The 18,386-nt window shown below is 42.9% G+C and overlaps 1 protein-coding gene across 2 annotated transcripts in view; it reads left to right on the top strand.

The window, feature by feature from the left end:
• The window catches only part of PRKCH (protein kinase C eta), a 154,133-nt gene that overhangs the window by 119,599 nt on the left and 16,148 nt on the right, over positions 1-18,386 (top strand). The gene's annotated exons all lie outside the window — the stretch shown is intronic.

Below are 18,386 nucleotides of genomic sequence, written 5' to 3'. Positions count from 1 at the left end.
GTGGGGGTGGGGCTTGATGTGAAGGGGGGCTCCTGATTTGATAGGAGGACTTTGATGTGAAAGGAGGACTTTGATGTGAAGGGAGCAACCCCAGTTTTTTGTGTTTTTGTTACATTTTAGACTGGGGTGCCTTGAGATTTTGCATACGTTTAAAAGGCGCCACGACTGAAAACAATTTGAGAAATGCTGCTCTGTCGTATTCCCTTTTGCTCCTTCCCTGGCTGCTATTTAAAGGTTATGTAGGGAGGTTCAGAAATGAGGATCTGGGCCACTACAGACAGCAATTACACACCCATAGAAGGGGAGAGGGCCATTCCACGCAAGGAGGAAGGGGTCTGTGCTAGACAATCGACTCTTCCGTAAGTAGACAAATGTTCTAGCAAATTTAAAGACACATTGCAAAGAAATAATTTACAGAAGGGGAAAACCTGCAATTATCTGCAATTTTTAAATTCGTTATAAGGGTCTATTTAAAGGAGTTCTAACCCCAATTAATGAATGTTTCCATTTTGTTTTCTTCTTTGAGTATGTAGCTTTCATTACAAGAATACCTTTTAATTCAGCCAAGAAGTTCCTTCCTCAGTTATGAGGTGATCAATCTCTGCCAGTTGGGCTCCTTCATTGTCATCTTGTCCTGTGCATTTTAGGTGGAGATTACGACACGCATTGCTCAGACATGGTCCGCCATTGCCACTATATGGAAGCCAGTCCAGAGCAATGATATGCAGCCTACACTGGAGTGACAGGATATAGACAGGGAGTGACTAAAGAAGGTGGAGATTAGCAGCACTTAGATGCAAACAAGATTTAAAAAAATATTATTTTTAATCACAAAAATTGTATTTGTGTATGTTACACAGTGCTTTATCAAACTAAAAATCATTCTATAAGGGCTTACATCTAAAAAAAAATAAAGTAGTTGCACTGAACCACTGAGCGTGTACTCTTTAGTGGCTCGTCTACAATATCAAAAGTCACATAAAAAATTTCTTTAACTTGAGCACTATAATAACTCAAAATATGTGACTAGTGAAAATTCACTATATGCAGTAGTGATTGTGACAGAAATTGTAGATTGTTAATGAATCATGGGGTTCTGTTGTGGCGTAGAAAGGGTATTGACTGGAGTTATACTTGGCTGCCACTTGCAATAAAAAAAATACTTTTAATGTATTATTAATTTCTTTTTTTTTTCTGCCTTTGGTCCAGCTTTAAGATAAAAGCATATTTGTTTTTCATTCTAACGTGTGAGCGTGTTATTAGAACTGATTGTTGTACTTCTCTTTTAATTCAAGGATAAATGTGTAATCTTTTTGGGCATTACCTTGCTCTCATTATCGTTTATCCTGCTGTCCAGTGACACATAAAGCTATTATGCTAAATCCACTTAACCTAGTAAAACAGATTGATACCGAGACAAGTGAGGACATGAGTCAGGACATTCACATGCCGGGACTGACAATGCAGTGTATATACAGCATGCAGGATATGTCTTGTAGGCAGAAAGTAGGACACGCTTAGCATACTGGAAACAGGATTTTAAGACTATATTCACATGGGGGCACATGCCGCGTTCTGGGATGTCGCTGACATATCTGAACAGGGACACCTAGGATTCTTGCGGCAGGAATCCCAGGCGTCCCTTTCAGATGCAGCCACTGTACCCATTGTAGTTAATGACGGTGTGATAGCTACCGCATCTGTCAGTGGCAATCTGCATGTAATCGTACATGGACGCATTTATCCTGCGCGCAGGCACAATCCTCTATCCCGAACTACATGTAATCATTATGCTGTCCAGCCACTGTTATTTTTTGGTGTTTCTGTTATACTGAAGACTAAAAACACAAAGCACTCCACTCACCCCTATCATGCGTCCTTGGAATCCACACTCGGTGCACGGATGACTCTCTTCTGGAGTGCTAGGCTCAAAAACTGTAGAACCAGCACACGAGAATCTTCCAAAAAAATTCAAACTTTATTCCACATGCATCTATACAAAGAACAACAGTGATGCCCTTATTTAGTCATAGCTGGTTATGTTATGCTATGACAAAGGCAGAGTAAAGCAGAAACGCATCAGAGGTTGTTCTTTGTATAGGTGCATGTGGAATAAAGTTTGAATTTCTTTGGACTATCATCATGTGCTGGTTCTACAGTTTGTTATACTACATTTGTGTTCATTGCATATTATGTTATGGTGTATTCCTGACAAATAGTAGTAGATTAGCATTGCTACAGCTTAATCTCTATGAACCTGGAATCCTCCATTTCACCCTTCATGTTTTTTGTACAATGGTATAATATACTACTGGACACTCCCAGCCTCTCATCTGCTTCCTTTTTGTCTTCACCCTCCGTGAGGTAAGCGGTTTCTATGTATCTGTTACAAGGCTTCAGATAGAAATGTCTTCCCACCTCTAAGAGGATTGGAAATCACATTCTCTGTAAAGTACATTGGATTCTTGGTGATGGACGCCAGCAGAGAGAGGAGGGGGCGTTCACTCGGTTGGATAAGGTACGCCGATGGGTCCCCTCGTCTCTCAAGCAACTGTTGGGCTCTCAGTCCATGACCGAGTGCCTGACTTTTCTGAGGAGGTGACACCAAAATGAAAAATGTTGGCGTCACCGCTCCAATTGTGTTACCCAGGGTGCGGGCCACATCCCCCTAGTGATGCCACTGATGCCATGTGAATGGGATTCCTGCAGCAAGAACCTAAGGCTTCCTGCTGCAGGAATCCAAGAATGTGGCATGTTTCTTCCCCCACACACCCCCAGCCTGTGTCTGTCCCACCCTTTTTTGACTGGATTTCAGTTTTTTTTCAATCATGGAGGCTCAGCGTCAGATGTGGACGTAATTCACATGTGATGAGCCTTCGCAACTGAAAGAACTGAAATCCAATGGCTAGTGAGGAAAGAGTTTGATGCTGGATGTCCTCAGCCCACTCTAAACTAACATTCACCCACCAAGGTATTTTGATATCGGCATAATTCCTCCCAAGAGCCAGCTCAGTGCTTGTATCAGGGCTGAGGGGGTCTTGAGAAGAGTACTGAGGCACAGTGTTTTAATGTTATCAGGAAGCTATGTACAACACTCTGCTGACCCCTCCCACTAGCCATGATCTGCCAGCATTGCATAAAGAGATGTTCAGAGACCTATTGATGACATCACTGGGCCTCAAATAAGTATGTCATGGAATCAAGGTTTTGTTTAACATTTCATTGGCCCGCTGATAACGGGAAAAGGAGGAACCAGGAAAGGCTAAGTATTAGCAGATTAAACTTCAGCTTTAAAGCTTTGATGTGCCAACTTTATATCTATGTTTTACATTTGCACGTGTGACTTGTCTAATGAAATACTGATTGCTACGGCTTACTGCGCCTTATCACTCTCTGCACTCACATAGAACATCAGGACTGGTTATTATACTCTACGACCTTACAGCCAAACAATCGTCCTTTTGTCTCTGACCCCATTTGACTTGCCAGCATCGGCAAAACCGTACACCCATTCTGTAAATAGATGAAACTGGTGATTAGATACATAAGTACATAACATGGAGATAACGCTATAACTGCAACCACATTAGCAAGGTTAATCAGAATTGTATTTCTCAGAGATGATGTGTTGAAGCTTGCATTGTCAACAATGCGTGGGGAGATGGAATGTGTTAAAGGAAGCATGTACTGAGAGAAATATGGAGGGGCAGAGACAGCTCTTTAATTAGGCAAGTCTAAGCAGTCGCCTAAGGTCTCACATTCATGGGGGCCTCCTGGCCCGGGCCGTAAATAGGGCTTTAGAGCCGGCTCTCCTATACCGGGGAGAGAGGGGGGGCTCTTTACCTATTTTATTAGAAGGTCTCAGTCTGAGTGCCCACTCCAGTGATTTAGATTAAAGTCCCCTCTCTCACTTGCTGGACTGACAGCAGTAGACAGGGGACTATTTTTGAATTTTTCGGCTGCCGCGGAGGCACACTTGGAGCTGCAGCAGCCGATAATTAAGTTTTAGTTCCAGCCTGCACAGGGCCGCCTTAGCGCTGAGGATATCAATCCACCCCAGTATGCGGATTGATATCAGGAGGGGGAGAAGTGCACCTGCCCTGACCCAACAGTAGTGATGGGCTCGGGCGTGTTCGCAGCTCCACGTGCCGAGCCCGCCAGGAAGCTGGCAGCGCCAATCACAGGCACGGAGACATTTGCCGATCTCTGCAGCTGCGGACCAGGACAATGTCTCAGTACCTGTGATTGGCGCTGTCAGCTTCCTGGCAGGCTCGGCGCGTGGAGCTGCGATCACGCCCGAGCCCATCACCACCCAACAGGTGAAGAGACACAGCCGAGGAAAGTAAGAGAAGCCATGTTGCATTTTGAATATTTTATATTAATTACTTTAATTTTAATTGCTGTAGAATAAATGACTGTATAATGTATTGCTGGGATTGGTAGTCCTTTATAGCTGGTACCATTCTGCGTTGCTGTATAGTGTGTTGCTGGGATTGGTAGTCCTCTATAGCTGGTGGTATTCTGTGTTGTTGTATAATGTATTTGAAGTCCCTCTACAGCTTGGACTCAGTGGCAAAACTACCAGGGTTACATCGGTCGCAGTTGCGACAGGGCTCTGGCACTCTACCACTGTCCTAAAAAAAAATTCGAGCTCTAGTGGCTGTGATTTCCCGGTTGCTGGGATTTATGGCTAGCCTTAAAATATGCAATTTATACAGTCATTTTTATTTATAGCTTGCATTTTTTTTCATTGTGGGTGTAAGTGGGGGGCTCACGTTTGCATTTCGCCTAAGGCCTCACAAAATCTAGAGCTGCCTCTGTAGATTTGGCCATCTTGAAAATGTTGGTTGCCTGGATCTGTCTGGATTCAAACACTGAGTCCAGGTATGGTAGTCCGAACTTTATACCTAGCATAAGTTTATCTTTGTAAAGGGAGCTGTGCTTGCAATAGCAGGAGACCAGTGATTGAAACTGGTCTTGTAAGCAGTTCGATTGTCTAATTTCCTTAACTTTGGTTAGCCAGGTAACCAAAGACATAATGTTGCTGTGTGGATTAACTTTACTGGGAGAGCCTTAATTGAAACCTCCAGAATGATTAGCTTTTTCTTTTTTTTTAATTGCTGGGCTTAACACTATGTTCGTTTATACAGACGAGTTTCATTATTAGTAATTGAATCTATGACTGTCTTATCGTAAGTGGTTTACTGTCCTGTTCCTGGGAATAATTATATGTATAACCTGTAAAATGAGTCTTCTTTAGAATGGGTGTAGGTCATTTATCTTTATACAACATTAGCTCTGAGAGATGGGAGTAATGACACCCAGGAGCATATATAATAAAGTATCAGTTAAGTTGTAAACAGGAAGGCGATTACTTCTAATCATCAGGAGGCATTAGCACTCACCTACGGACTTGCTGTAATTTTCCACTAGCTGCAACCTTTTATATTGGCTTCCTAATATCATTATAGGGCAAGAACAAAATAATAGTTGTTCCAAGAGAGCTATCCTAACATATTCCATGGAGAGCACTCAATAGCTTAATGCTTAGGCTGGCCATGCACGGCTTCAACTTCGGGCAATTCCAAAATTCGAGTCATGAGTGGCCCTGCTAGGCGCTAACCACATGACCAACTTTTTAATTCCTTGCATCCTTACAACTCTCTGTTGCTGCAGAAAGACCATGGAAAAAATTTTATGATTATTGCACACCCACAGCATGTTCATTTTGTGATGAAGGTGAACCTTAGACGGTTCGATATTTTCCAGAGAACAACAGATAAGGAGAGACTAATGTGACTCAGAGTGCTGCAGGTAGACGCAGCAATTCTTTCTCATAGACTGGACATAGACAGTGGGACATGTACAGTATTACAAAATATATGAATGAATGGCCCTACTATGCAGTAACAAGTGTCTATGGTGGTTTGAGGTGCTATTAATCTCCCTGCTGCTCAAAAATCTAAAAAATTGATTACTTTATCGTTCCATCTATTGGCAAGTTTACAATTAAAGTAAGACGTCAGAGAAAAATATGAATTTCTATTGCTGTTTGAGTTCTTCTGTGGCTTTTATTCCAGGGGCTTCTTTAGAAAAAATGTTGTTGCAACTGCTCCAATTTTTCCCATTCTGTCGTTTTTGCTGGACAGCTCGGCAATCAATCTGTAGTTGCCAGGGACCTCTTTTTCTGAATGGACCAGAATTTAACTTAGTTAAATTGCAGATTGATGTCTGTTTTTATTCACTGGCCTGTCTATGCCCCCTGTAATTTCACACTGATGCCTAGTTCACACCTGAAAAGTTTTCTGCGCAGATCTTGTCGAACATAAAATGCGCAAAACATATTTCCATGCAAGTCAATGGTGACTGGTCACACCTTAGTGTTGCATCACGTGTAGGAAACCCCCTGTCACGCGAACAGATGCAGAAGCTATTTTCAGGTGCATGTCATGTGGTTTTGGTCCCATAGAAATCTCTATGCAGGAAGAAACGTGCGTTTTTTTAAAAGCAAATATGCACAGAAATAAAAACGTGCAATGAAGGTGCAAAAGCACGCAAAACTAAAAAACGCCTAGATATGAACCAGGCATGAAGAATGAGAGTATGGTTTTGCAGCATTGAAGCAGGGCAAGAATCTGCAACCTCATCCACATACGCTGGGCTATGAGAGGGAAGTTGCACAGCACAAATCAAGAGTAACTTGATCTGTAACAAGAGACTGCAATTGCACCCAGAAAAAAAAAGCCGTATCTACCTTAAGTGATTTTAGAACACAGATTGAAGGTAAATTTACATTCTGTGTTTTCCTGAAGGCAGTTCAGTGATTGAGTTTACTGTTTGCCTTGTGTTACTCTGAAAGGTAAAAGATACTCTTGTGTTTTTTTATGAAAAGAGTCGCCTTTAAGTGCTTGCATGCTGTGGTGGAGTAGACAAACTTGTGTATATCACTACCACTTCTCTTTCTCAAACACCGCAAGACGTCTACACATCAGCAGCCAAGAGCTACTTCCTTCCCAGAAAGAGAACTCCACCCTGCCCTCGTCAGTGCCAGTAATCTCTTCTCTACAGATGCTGGTTGGCACTCTTGTCAGAAATGCCACATAGAATTATCTTTCTTATAGAAGGGACTGGCTAAGACGCTGATGATCATTTGTTGTACAAAACAATAAACATTTCTAAAGCTGTGAAGGTCTCTCTTACAGCTCATGTCATAACTTGTTGTAGTTATTCGCATTTAACTTAACTTGGTTGAGCATATTTCACCACTTATTTGAGGAAGCTTCTTGGATGAGTGAAGAAACCTCTTCAACATATAGAATAAATTCCATTTCAATTTGTCTGATTACTACTAGCTATACTAACTCAGTTCTGCATCATCACTTTCGTCTTTGTGGCTTTCAATCAGATCTGGGGCATATAGACAATAGCCAGAGCAGCCCATGCAGCTCCTATGGGACCTAGAGACAGGGGGCCCTTCTCCCTGTTATTCTCAGCCTAGACTTGTATAAGCGGATAGTGGTGTACAATAATACATTAATATTGTGCCGCGCTCGTACCCTTAAATACTTATTTAAACTTCTGTGATGATTATGCAAAACTCTTATGTGTGGATTTTATATGATGTTAGACGAGAAGGCTGTGCTTGCAGTCTCCGCTCTAATTCATCCCAAAGGTGTTCTATCAGGTTGAGGTCAGGACTCTGTGCAGGCCAGTCAAGTTCCTCCACCCAAACTCCCCCATCCATGTCTTTATGGACCTTGGTTTGTGTACTGGTGTGCAGCCATGTTGGAACAGGAAGGGGCCATCCCCAAACTGTTCCCACAAAGTTGAGGTGCATGAAATTGTCCAAAATGTCTTGGTATGCTGATGCCTTAAGAGTTCCCTTCACTGGAACTGAGGGGCCAAGCCCAACCCCTAAAAAACAACCCCACACCATAATCCCCTCCTCCACCAAAATTTACACTTGGCACAATGCAGTCAGGCAAGTACCGTTCTCATGGCAACCACCAAACCCAGGTCCATCGGATTGCCAGACAGAGAAGCGTGATTGGTCACTCCAGAGAACACGACTCCACTTCTCTAGAGTCCAGTGGCCGCGTGCTTTACACCACGGCATCCGATGCTTTGCATTGCACTTGGTGATGTAAGGCTTGGATGCAGCTGCTCGGCCATAGAAACCTATTCTCTCTAACCACTGTTGTTGTGCCAATCTGAAGGCCACATGAAGTTTGGAGGTCTGTAGCTTTTGACTGTGCAGACAGTTGGCAACTTCTGTGCATTGTGTGCTTCAGCATTAGCTGACCCAGCTCAGTCATTTTATGTGGCCCAGCTGAGTTGCTGTTGTTCCCAGTTGCTTCCACTTTCCTATAATACCACTAACAGGTGACCGTGGAATATTTAGTAGCAAGGAAATGTCACGGAACACCTGAATCCAATGATTTGGAGGGGTGTCCCAGTACTTTTGACAATGTAGTGTGCGTGTGTGTGTGTGTGTGATATATATATATAGATATATATACATTTTGCAAATAAGTATTTAACGGTACAAGCACGGCACAGTATTAATGTATTATTGTATATATTCTGGATACTATCACTGGAATTAGTGCCTGCTGCTTAGATAGGAGTTGAGCACGAAGTTCTGAATTTGATATGATAGGATTGTGGTGTAGAGCCACACATATGGAGTGATAAGTTTATTATGTTGTCATAACAGCAGCCTATCAGAAAGACTTGATAAGGTCAGGATGTGTGATTGGCTGTACAATATAAGGATATGATGGACTGTTCACTGTAGGAATGTCGATTTATAACACTGTCAAGGTGTTGCAGGTAGTCAGATAGGGCTTTCTCTGCTAAGCTCTGTTTGCATACCTGACCGCATAATTCAACTCTTGTTTAGCTTTTCAAAGACAACAACCTTAAAATACAAATCAGAAGCCGCAATTTAAAGCAGCATGGGCACGGACAGTAGAATGTTAGGGTTGTCCAATTTATGAGATTAGCTGATTTGCATATTAGTAGCCTTCCCATCTGCAGATCTGACACATTAATAAAGTGCATGTATAGCCAAACCTTTTTTATGAACATAGTAGTTAATGGTTAAAAATCCCCTCTTTTTACATATGCAGTCTCTTTTGTTGGGGAGACTTCCCTTTACTTCCTGTCCTGGAGATACAGCAGGAAGTTATAGGAAATCTTTAGAAAGCAAGTTGTCGCCAACAGATGACCTCATTGGAAGATTTCCTCTCACGTTTTGTTCTGGTGATGACTCTCAAATTTTGGATTTCCCATCATTTTACCCCATTTCTGATCTCTTTTGGATAGCGATGCGCTTGGGTTCAGACCAAATCCTGCCTGAACCTGGGCTCCTCCAAACCCAGAAGGAGCGCCTTCCATGACGCCCAATGTGCTGCTGGGGGACTACAGTGACATCAATGACCATATATGGCTACATGCCTAGGTTTGGGAAATTAAATTGGCCTAATATGGGGGGAATGCCCATCCCGCAGCTGATTGGATGGCACTTCCTTGTTAGGCCGAGCTCACTCCCAGACCGGGTTAGGTCCCATCCTGAGATCACCCCTCTTTGCGGACCAGCAAATCATTCAAGATTGTATCCTGAATTCCCCATGCTATTGCTGGTAGCTGTTGAGAGGCTTCTCAGGAATACAAAGCATTTTCAATCAGGAATGTTCCAAATACAGACACACACTAAAACATAAAAACATGAAATGGTTTTATTCGGACAGCAGCCTGCCCTGGGCTGTCATATGAGTCTTTGTGGCCATGCTTCAACATGCTGGGTGGTTTGACTGTTGCATTTACCTTGTACCTGAGTGGCTAGATCTGGTTTGATTAGTCAGGCCATCTCGTGTCAGATTCCGGGTTTATACACCAGGTTTAAGGTGATTTATTACTCCCTTCCAAAGGCTTGGAATTTAATATTCATTCACTGAATACGTGTACAACTGCAAGTCTGAATATACTGGTTAAAGCAGACCTACCAATGGTCACACTTCTAGTGAAAAATATTACATGCTGGTAACTGTATAGGTATAATACCTGTAATCATATTGTTCAGTATATAAATTCCCCTTTTTTATTTATTTATTTTTATATGACTTTGGGGGGGGGTGGGGGGTTTTTTGCAATGGTCAGCTTTTGTTTGTAAGGCTGGGTTCACACCTAGGCGTATTGCAAAAGCGCGTCTGTCGCGTGTTTTTTTTACCGCGATTCGCGGTAAAAAAGTTGCGCGATTCCAAAGGCTGCTTGGCTGTATCCCAATGGAAAACGCCCTACAAAATGGCCCAAAGTAGTCCCGGGACCTTTTCAGGCGTGGGCCGTTTTGTAGGGCGTTAGGGTCGGGCGGAAATACGCCTAGGTGGGAACGAGGGCATTGACTACAATGCTATTTATTTTTTTGACCGTTTTGTAGCGCGTTCATCGAGCGTAGGACGCGCTACAAAACGGTCAGGTGTGAACGCAGCCTAAGTCTTGAACTTTGTAAGTGTAAATGTAGCCTTATGAGGTATTTTCAAATATATATTATAAACACAGAAAGACAAACCACAGTTCCATGCAATCCTATGTACCATGTACGCCATATTATATTTTATTTGACCACTGGGGAAGCAAGGGAATGTTTGTGAGTGGCATGTACATAAAAGGCCATCAGCTGCTGTGTTCAGCATATCAGTAGCAGAAGTCGTGTGTTGTGCATGTCACAGGGCACTTCAAAAGCTGAAAGCTAAGGGACCTGTTCCAGAATAATATAACTGTCCTGTATAGATCCTACATATGGACAGCGTGCTGACATACCTGAGATCGAGGACTTATGTTGAAGAGGACTTATGTTGGTAGTTTTAGGTCAGAGAAACCCTTGGCACAACCCATCGTACTAGGCACCATTGCAAATTGAGATTAAAAACAAAGACGCCATTAGTGCTTCATGTATAAATACCTGTCTTCATACATTCACTTGCAAAGTTCAAGACCTGTAAAATGCAAATTTTACATTGAAGAGGTCAGTACCTGCACAAAAGCGAGGATTAAGTTATATCTGCCATGATTAAGGTTTTTAGCTGAAATGTGTTTGCGGCCCTGGCAATGTCACTGTTGGCTGTTTTTGCTTTTGAACCACAAATGGAGACCCCCATATTGGCAGAGAGGTAGAGCGCTGTTTGTGCTTTCTATTAAAGCCAATCTCTAGATAAAAAAAACAACCCTAGCAGTGGGGCTATACCTGCCCTGCTGGTTTTAGCTTAAGCATTCTGTGTAAAGCTTTTTGTCTTGCCTGATCCCTGCTTCCCTGGCAGTCGGAGCTCATCTCTCTCCCCTTTTGGCTTTTGGGATGTCCCTTGGCATCCTCATGTAGACTACCCGGCCAAAAAAAAAGTCACCACCTGGATTTCGGACTGTGTTATGATCTGGGGTTGCTTCAGTTGGTCTGGTCAACATTCAGCAATGACCAGGTTTTTCCATCAATGGATTTTTTCTTCCCTGAAGGCACATTTGGGCATATTCATAGATGACAATGCCAGGATTCACCAGGCTCAAATTTTGAAATAGTGGTTCAGGGAGCATGACACATCATTTTCATACATGGATTGTCCACCACAGAGTCCAGACCTTTACCCCACTGAGAATTTTTGGGATGTGCTGGAGAAGACTTTACGCAGTGGTCCGACGCTCCTATCATGACTATAAGATCTTGGTGAAAAATCAATGCAGCTCTGGATGGAAATAAATGTTGTGACATTGCATAAGCTTATTGAAACGATGCCACGGCGAATGCATGCTCTAATCAAATCTAAAGGTGGTCAAACGAAATATTAAAATGTGTGACTTTTTTGGGGGCTGCTCAGTGTATAAGGCAGAGAGCTATGGATCGTACATTGCACGTAATGACGTCAGCGGGCCTCCAACCACTGGATCATAGGGGCAGAAGAGGCTGCGGGTACATGTCTTAGAGCCAGCGGGAGTGGAGATCAGGTAAGTAAAAGTCCTTTAGACAGGTCCCCTAATCCTTCTAGTGCAAACGTAGCCCCACTGCAAGGGGAGGGTTTTTTTTCTTAGCTGGAGATAGGCTTTAAGCTATATGTGAAGCCTGGTGGCCTGGGTCATCCTCTGGCTTCCTTATATGTCTGGGATTCTCTGAAAGTGCGATATCTGAGCCATGATTCTAGAGTAATGTCCACCTGGGGGTTTTGGGGATTCATCCACTTTGTTGCATTGTCTTTCCTATAAAAATGAAAGAAAACATATTGAGAGCAGAACCCCCTCCTGAGGACCACAGCAGGTATGCAGATCCAGGAACTGACTTGCAGTCTCCATTGGAAGCCTGTGGGACCTAGTGATCATGCAAAAGCACAGTTGGCAGACACAGAGAGAGTTTTGTCACCCTAAAACAGGAAGTATCTAAACAACGACTGAAAGCTGCAAATTTTAAAATAATGAAAATAATCTGAAATTACATTAGCAAGTTAATTCTTATGAGATTGTAGTTAATTGGTGTGCATATACGTTAATAAATGCTTTAAGACACATGAGCGCTTTCCCTTTATAATAGTAATTTGGCAGCTGATGCATTTACTGGGTTAAACTTCACCGTGAATTGTCGGTAAGCACTTGGGTTGCTGAAATATTGTGTTTGATTCTTTCAGAGTTCTGTATCAGATAGTTGTGGTTTAAAGACAGAAACAGAGATTGGGACTTTTAAGGCGCCCTAAATCGAAGATTGATGGGGGATGTATAAACTGAGACAAAGAATGTAGGATGGGAAGTGAGTCACTGATATTATTACATCACAAGTATGAGCAGGGAGAGCGCTGCAAAGTGTACTTACTACATATTGCACCATCTGTTTTACAGCCATGATAAGAGCAGGGAAATTGATCTGGATTTTCAGATGCCCGGTCAAGCATTTGCGATGTCTGAATTGCCAAGGTGACCCCTCCTAATGCGTAACGTGGGACATAATGATTTAAAGAGAGCACATGAAAAAGATAACCAGTTCACAGTCTGGAGTTTATATACATATTCAACATTGTGCAAAATGTGTTACTTGTGGAAAATTTGAAGAGAGGATGCTATAAAAAAAAAATTATGAAATGAATAGTTTTTATTCATCCATCAACTAGCAACCTACAAAGTGCATACACACGAAATAAAAAAAATCAAACCAATATTTGGTTTGTCCACCTGTTGCCTTTAAAGGGTAATACCAGTTTCCCAGCAAATGTGAGAAACTGAAATTACCCAAACAAATCGTTTCCCTTGTTTTTTATATATTTTTATTTTTTTCACCATTGGACTGTCTTCTGATTTATTTTGTTTATTGGTTTTTGATAGCATAAATATTCAATCAGTCCTATATCTATACATATTGATGTGGCACCTTTTATTCTGATACACAAATATATTGTGATATTTCACCTTCTATATTTTACACTAATTTATGGGTTTTATATATACACTATCTGGTAGGTTTTTAGCACTGTACAGTTAGGCTGTTTGCCTGGATTTCAACTTAAATTTTCTTAACAGCATATATATGTCAAAGTGATCCTTTTTAGCCCTTTAAAGTGGACCTTAACCCCCGTTCAGTAAAAAACCACATCGGCACATCACATTCATTAGCTAAACAAAGATGTTTTGCTTTTACTTACAATTACTGTTTTTCTACCTCCTGGTTGAGAAAGACTCTGGTGATGTAGCTGTGGCCTCACAGATGCATCCTGGGAAGGCTACATCACTGGTGCCTTGCTGGGAAATCTCCTCTGTAAACTGAAATAACTTGCGATATCTCAGGGAAAAGCATTTTTTCCTCCTGAGATGATGTACACTGTCACAGGTTCCAGGAGGCAAAACCCAGAGTTCCAGGAAATAAAAAGAGATGGATTAATCTGCCCTTAGTGATAATGGCCACCGTGAGAAGACTGGGGAGGAAAAGAATAATGGTATTAAAAAAAAAAAAAGGTATTTATTTAAAGACTAAAAAACCTGCAATTATCTAGAAGTATCTATTTGTAGATTGTCATTAACATTTCTAAATGCGCCTTTGTTGTCATTTTTAAGGTGAGGATGAACTTCCTCTTCAAGGAAATCCCCCTGCATGACTTCCTTGCAGACCATGAAATATTTTCGATTATTGCCTTAGCCTTTCCCTGGCACTTGTCTGTATTTGGCAATTCCTATGGTAAAGGAAGCTGAAGCAACATTTATTGCTATGTGATGCCTCCAGAATGTTTGTCTGACCTTTTGCTGTGTTGTCTGAGCAGCTCTGGCACCCACTACGGCTACGTGAGTGCCGAGAAGTCTAAATCCCAAATGTTTGACAAAGGACAGTCTCTGCCTTGGTTTATGATGATGTTAGGAGAAAACAGGTTGAAATTGTGTCAAGAACTGCTGGGGGGCTGGAGAAAGCAAAAGAACAATATGAACAAGCTGGGTGCCAGCGCAGGGCATGTACAAGGTGCCCAGCCTGTAATCACAGTAGATTCCAAGAGTTAAAGAAAAATATACACATTTATAAAATGGAATAAATAGGATGGAAATCAGCCGTACTTGCCATTATTTCCAGACAGCCCCAAAAGCCATAATGGTATGCAACTTCCCCTTTGGGGCAAAGCCAGGATTTTCTCCCCTAGTGGAGCTGTGACAAAATGGCTGGCATAATGAGAAGAAAAGAACAGACTTCAATTTCCCTACTTTGTGGGCAGTGGAGGAGTGAGTGTAAAGATAAAGGAAAATCCTGGGAAAAAATAGAAAATGAATGCAGCCACCACATTTATAGGCTCTGTAAGGAGCAATATATAAAGATTTTGGGTTTAGATATGCTTTAAGCCCGTGACACACTACACGCAAAGCCGTGAAGAGTGAAGCAAAGCTGTCCGGCACGGAGCTTTGCGTGCAGTGTGTAAGCTGAGTGCAGGCAGATGATTGACTGCACCTTCAGCCAATCGGCTCCTGTGTAACACCCGGCCAGACGTGGCATCCTGACGCACGGGTTTATACGCGCGAGCTGATTGGCTGAAGATGAGATTTTTCATCTTGGTACGATGAGTTATGCGAGCTCTCGCGAGCTGGCGTGCTGGGGAGAAAATTACATGACACACTGCTCGCGAAGGCAGCGCGCCACCGCTTCGCGTGCAGTGTGTCACAGCCTTTGAGGGTTTATTCGTGCACTGCTCTTACCTGGCAACCCCCTGCCTCCTGTGAAGCTTCCCCTTGCAGACGAGCCTGAAGGGCAGATAGACATGCATATAAAGCCCAGAGCTCCCATTATGCCAGAGTTGACACCAGCTGATTTTCCTAGGTAAGCTCCACGCTTGGCACTGCCAGGCTGGGGGCTACACGACTGACAGGCATCCCCTCATTGTTTATAGCACAAGAAGGGGCAAAGCTGGAGGAGGTGCAGCAAATGGATGCCAGAGGAGTGAGAGAGTTATACAACCATGCCCACTCCTCCCGGATTTTTTTTCAGCTCGTCTGCTCAGTGTGATCAGTATAGAAATTGGAGCTGGGGTGATCCCCAGATACCTAGACTGAGACAGCTCCAGGGAAACGGGGACGAATGGTAGCCTAACTGTACAGAATTACCAAAACTTTGGCAGATAAAACAGTAAACATACGCATTTTAACTGTGTAATGAGCTGTTTGCCCAGAGGTTTGCCTTAAGTTGAACCCAATTTTGTTCTACTGTATATATTCCAGCAATGGGTAATTAGACCAAACCTGAAATGTTGACAAGCCTTTCTACTGTAAAGCTGCAGTAATGAAGGACCTAGTCCAACATCTCCAATATTCTACTGTATGATCGGTTAGCACGTTCTTTATTGGTGTGAAAAAATGGTGTCATTGCATGAGGCAGCAATTTCATGAAACACTTCTCCTAAAACGAAGAAAAATGAATCGGTGTTGCTAAGGAAAAATGATTGATGAGAAACTGCTGAAGTGTGAAGGATATTTTCCTGGAATGCTAGCCATGGGCAGAAAAAAGAAGCCTTTGTGCTGCTTTAAAGTGTGCGCCAAGGCCAGAGCTGCAATCCACTCACAGTTTTCGGATTAAAGCCCCAAGCTTAAGTCTGGGAGATGTGCCCAATAAGTTAGTGACCACAAACTACCAAGGAACCATCAGGCCAGACCTGAGAAATGTTGCATACATCAACGATTGACTTTACTCTTCCCCGTTTAACCCCACCATTGTATTAACCCCGTGTTTAGATTGATTACATATTCCTTAACGGAATTACATCTAGCTTGCTAAAGAACTGTGTCATAAATGCTTTAAAAAAAAAAAAAATTCCCAGCACGTTCACCAGCCAGCCCGCAAAAAAAGTACACGGTCTATCTACAAAGGTTAAAAACATAGGTTTTAGTTGCACAACTTTTGCAAAACATGTGAAAGCCGCACTGCCTCGTCAAGGCCCCCCTGTATAGTACAGTCTTAACTCTGATCTAAGAGAGCCTCCATCTTGAAACATATAGAGCAAAGGATGAATTGGGTGCAGGTTTGCCAGGAGGTAGCCCAACCTCCTTAAAGGCATAGGGACACACCAGGAGCCCCACACATCACAATGGCAGCTGATGCCCCCAGTGTGTCTCCATACCAAATACAACAAGTGAAACAAATGGCAAATGCACTAATCAATTCATAACTAGCTTTAAAAAAAGGTGCACATTGGAGGGCTTTGCACAGTGCAAGAACAAACATTATCAGCACACTTGCCAGCCTGCAAAAACAAAAAACATCACAATGACAGCTAAAGCCATTTTTTTTGGTCTGCATTCTCCATTGGAAGCCCATGTGGCAGGATGACAACGCAGGAGCACAGTTGGGAGACTGGAACAGAGCATTGTTACCCTATCACATGAAGCTCATTCATGTAGACCAGTGGTTCTCAACCTTTCTAGGGCCGGGACCCCTTGGTAACATTTGCCAAGTTGTGGTGACCCCCAAAGGTAAAATTTAGGGATGACGCGGCTGCTGCAGTGACATCTGGAGGCGTGCCGGGAGAACTGACACTGCTGCGCTAGGAGAGAGCTGAGGAGGACTCTCACCTTGCACAGCGACCCACAGGTTGAGAACCACTGCTATAGGCAAAGACAGGACCGTGCTCTTCAGCTGGAACTAGAAGAATTGGATTTAAAGTGTGTGTTACTATATAACGTATGAGGTACATACTCCGCAGTACTGTCACTGATAGGGATGGGCTCGGGCGTGTTCGCATCTCCATGTGCCGAGCCCGCCAGGAAGCTGACAGCGCGCAGTGTCAATCACAGGCACTGAGACATTGCCCGATCTCTGCAGCTGCGGACCGGGAAAATGGAATGCATAGCTAGAGGTGTGTTTTACATATTTTTTTGCTTGAATACATACATATTGCACCCACCCTCTGCTGCTGTCAATCACTAGAAGGGGACCTGGTGGAGAACTTCAGGTCCCCCTCTGCTGATTGACAGCATCAGAGGGCGGTTGCAATAGCTAGTTTGCTATTGGCTTTTGCAAAGTGAAATAGCCAATAGGAATCTAGCTATGCATTCCTATGGTGGGTTTTTTTTTTTTCTGACCCCTGGCAAATCGTCATTCGACCCCCGAGGGGGTCCCGACCCACAGGTTGAGAACCACTGATGTAGACCTTAACAGGATCAGGGGTATTATTTTGACTAAACATTATTTCTGTTAGCTTCAACAGTTCTTTCGTATCAGCCAATGTAGAACCCAGCATTTGTTGTTCTTCTTAACCCCTTTAGTAAAATGGTGTCAAAGTGATTAGGTTGAGAATCTTCACCCAATAAATTGTGTGAAGATTTCCTTTAATTATCCAATATTGCAGAAATTGAGTAGCGTATGGCCACCTTTCTAAATCAAACCAATTGTCTTGATCAGTGGCGTAACCAGAGTTATGGGCGCCCGGGGCAGACATTTGTTTTCGCCCCCCCCCATTATATAAACATACACTGGAACTGTACCTGCAACCCCTGATATTTCCCTTTTAAAATAGAAAAAGAGATTGAGGACACAGAGTCCTCAATCTCTTTTTCTGTATCCCCTGTTATCAATGAACAGGAATCCGTTATGCATGTTCCTGTTCATTGATAACATAGTATGTTTACTATAACCACAATTATGAATGAACAGGAGGAGATGTAGATCACTCCCATTCATTCATAATTGAGGATATAGTTAACATACCATATCCTCAATTATTTACAAACACTCAGCAATGACTGATCGCTGAGTGTTTGCTCTCGCTCTCCTCTCTGACATGCTGTCACAGGAGGCTGAGTGAGCGGTGTCGGGTGGAGAGCCCAGCCTCTTGTGACAGCGTGGGTTTTCTCCGCCCCCACACCGCTCTGCCGGACTGTGATAGGCGGCTGAG

This window comes from Nanorana parkeri, unplaced genomic scaffold, assembly GCF_000935625.1.
Source record: "Nanorana parkeri isolate BGI_ZX_2015 unplaced genomic scaffold, ASM93562v1 scaffold20, whole genome shotgun sequence".
Classification (NCBI taxonomy): domain Eukaryota; kingdom Metazoa; phylum Chordata; class Amphibia; order Anura; family Dicroglossidae; genus Nanorana; species Nanorana parkeri.
Note: the sequence above shows the minus strand (reverse complement) of the source record. Positions and strands in the feature narration are given on the sequence as shown.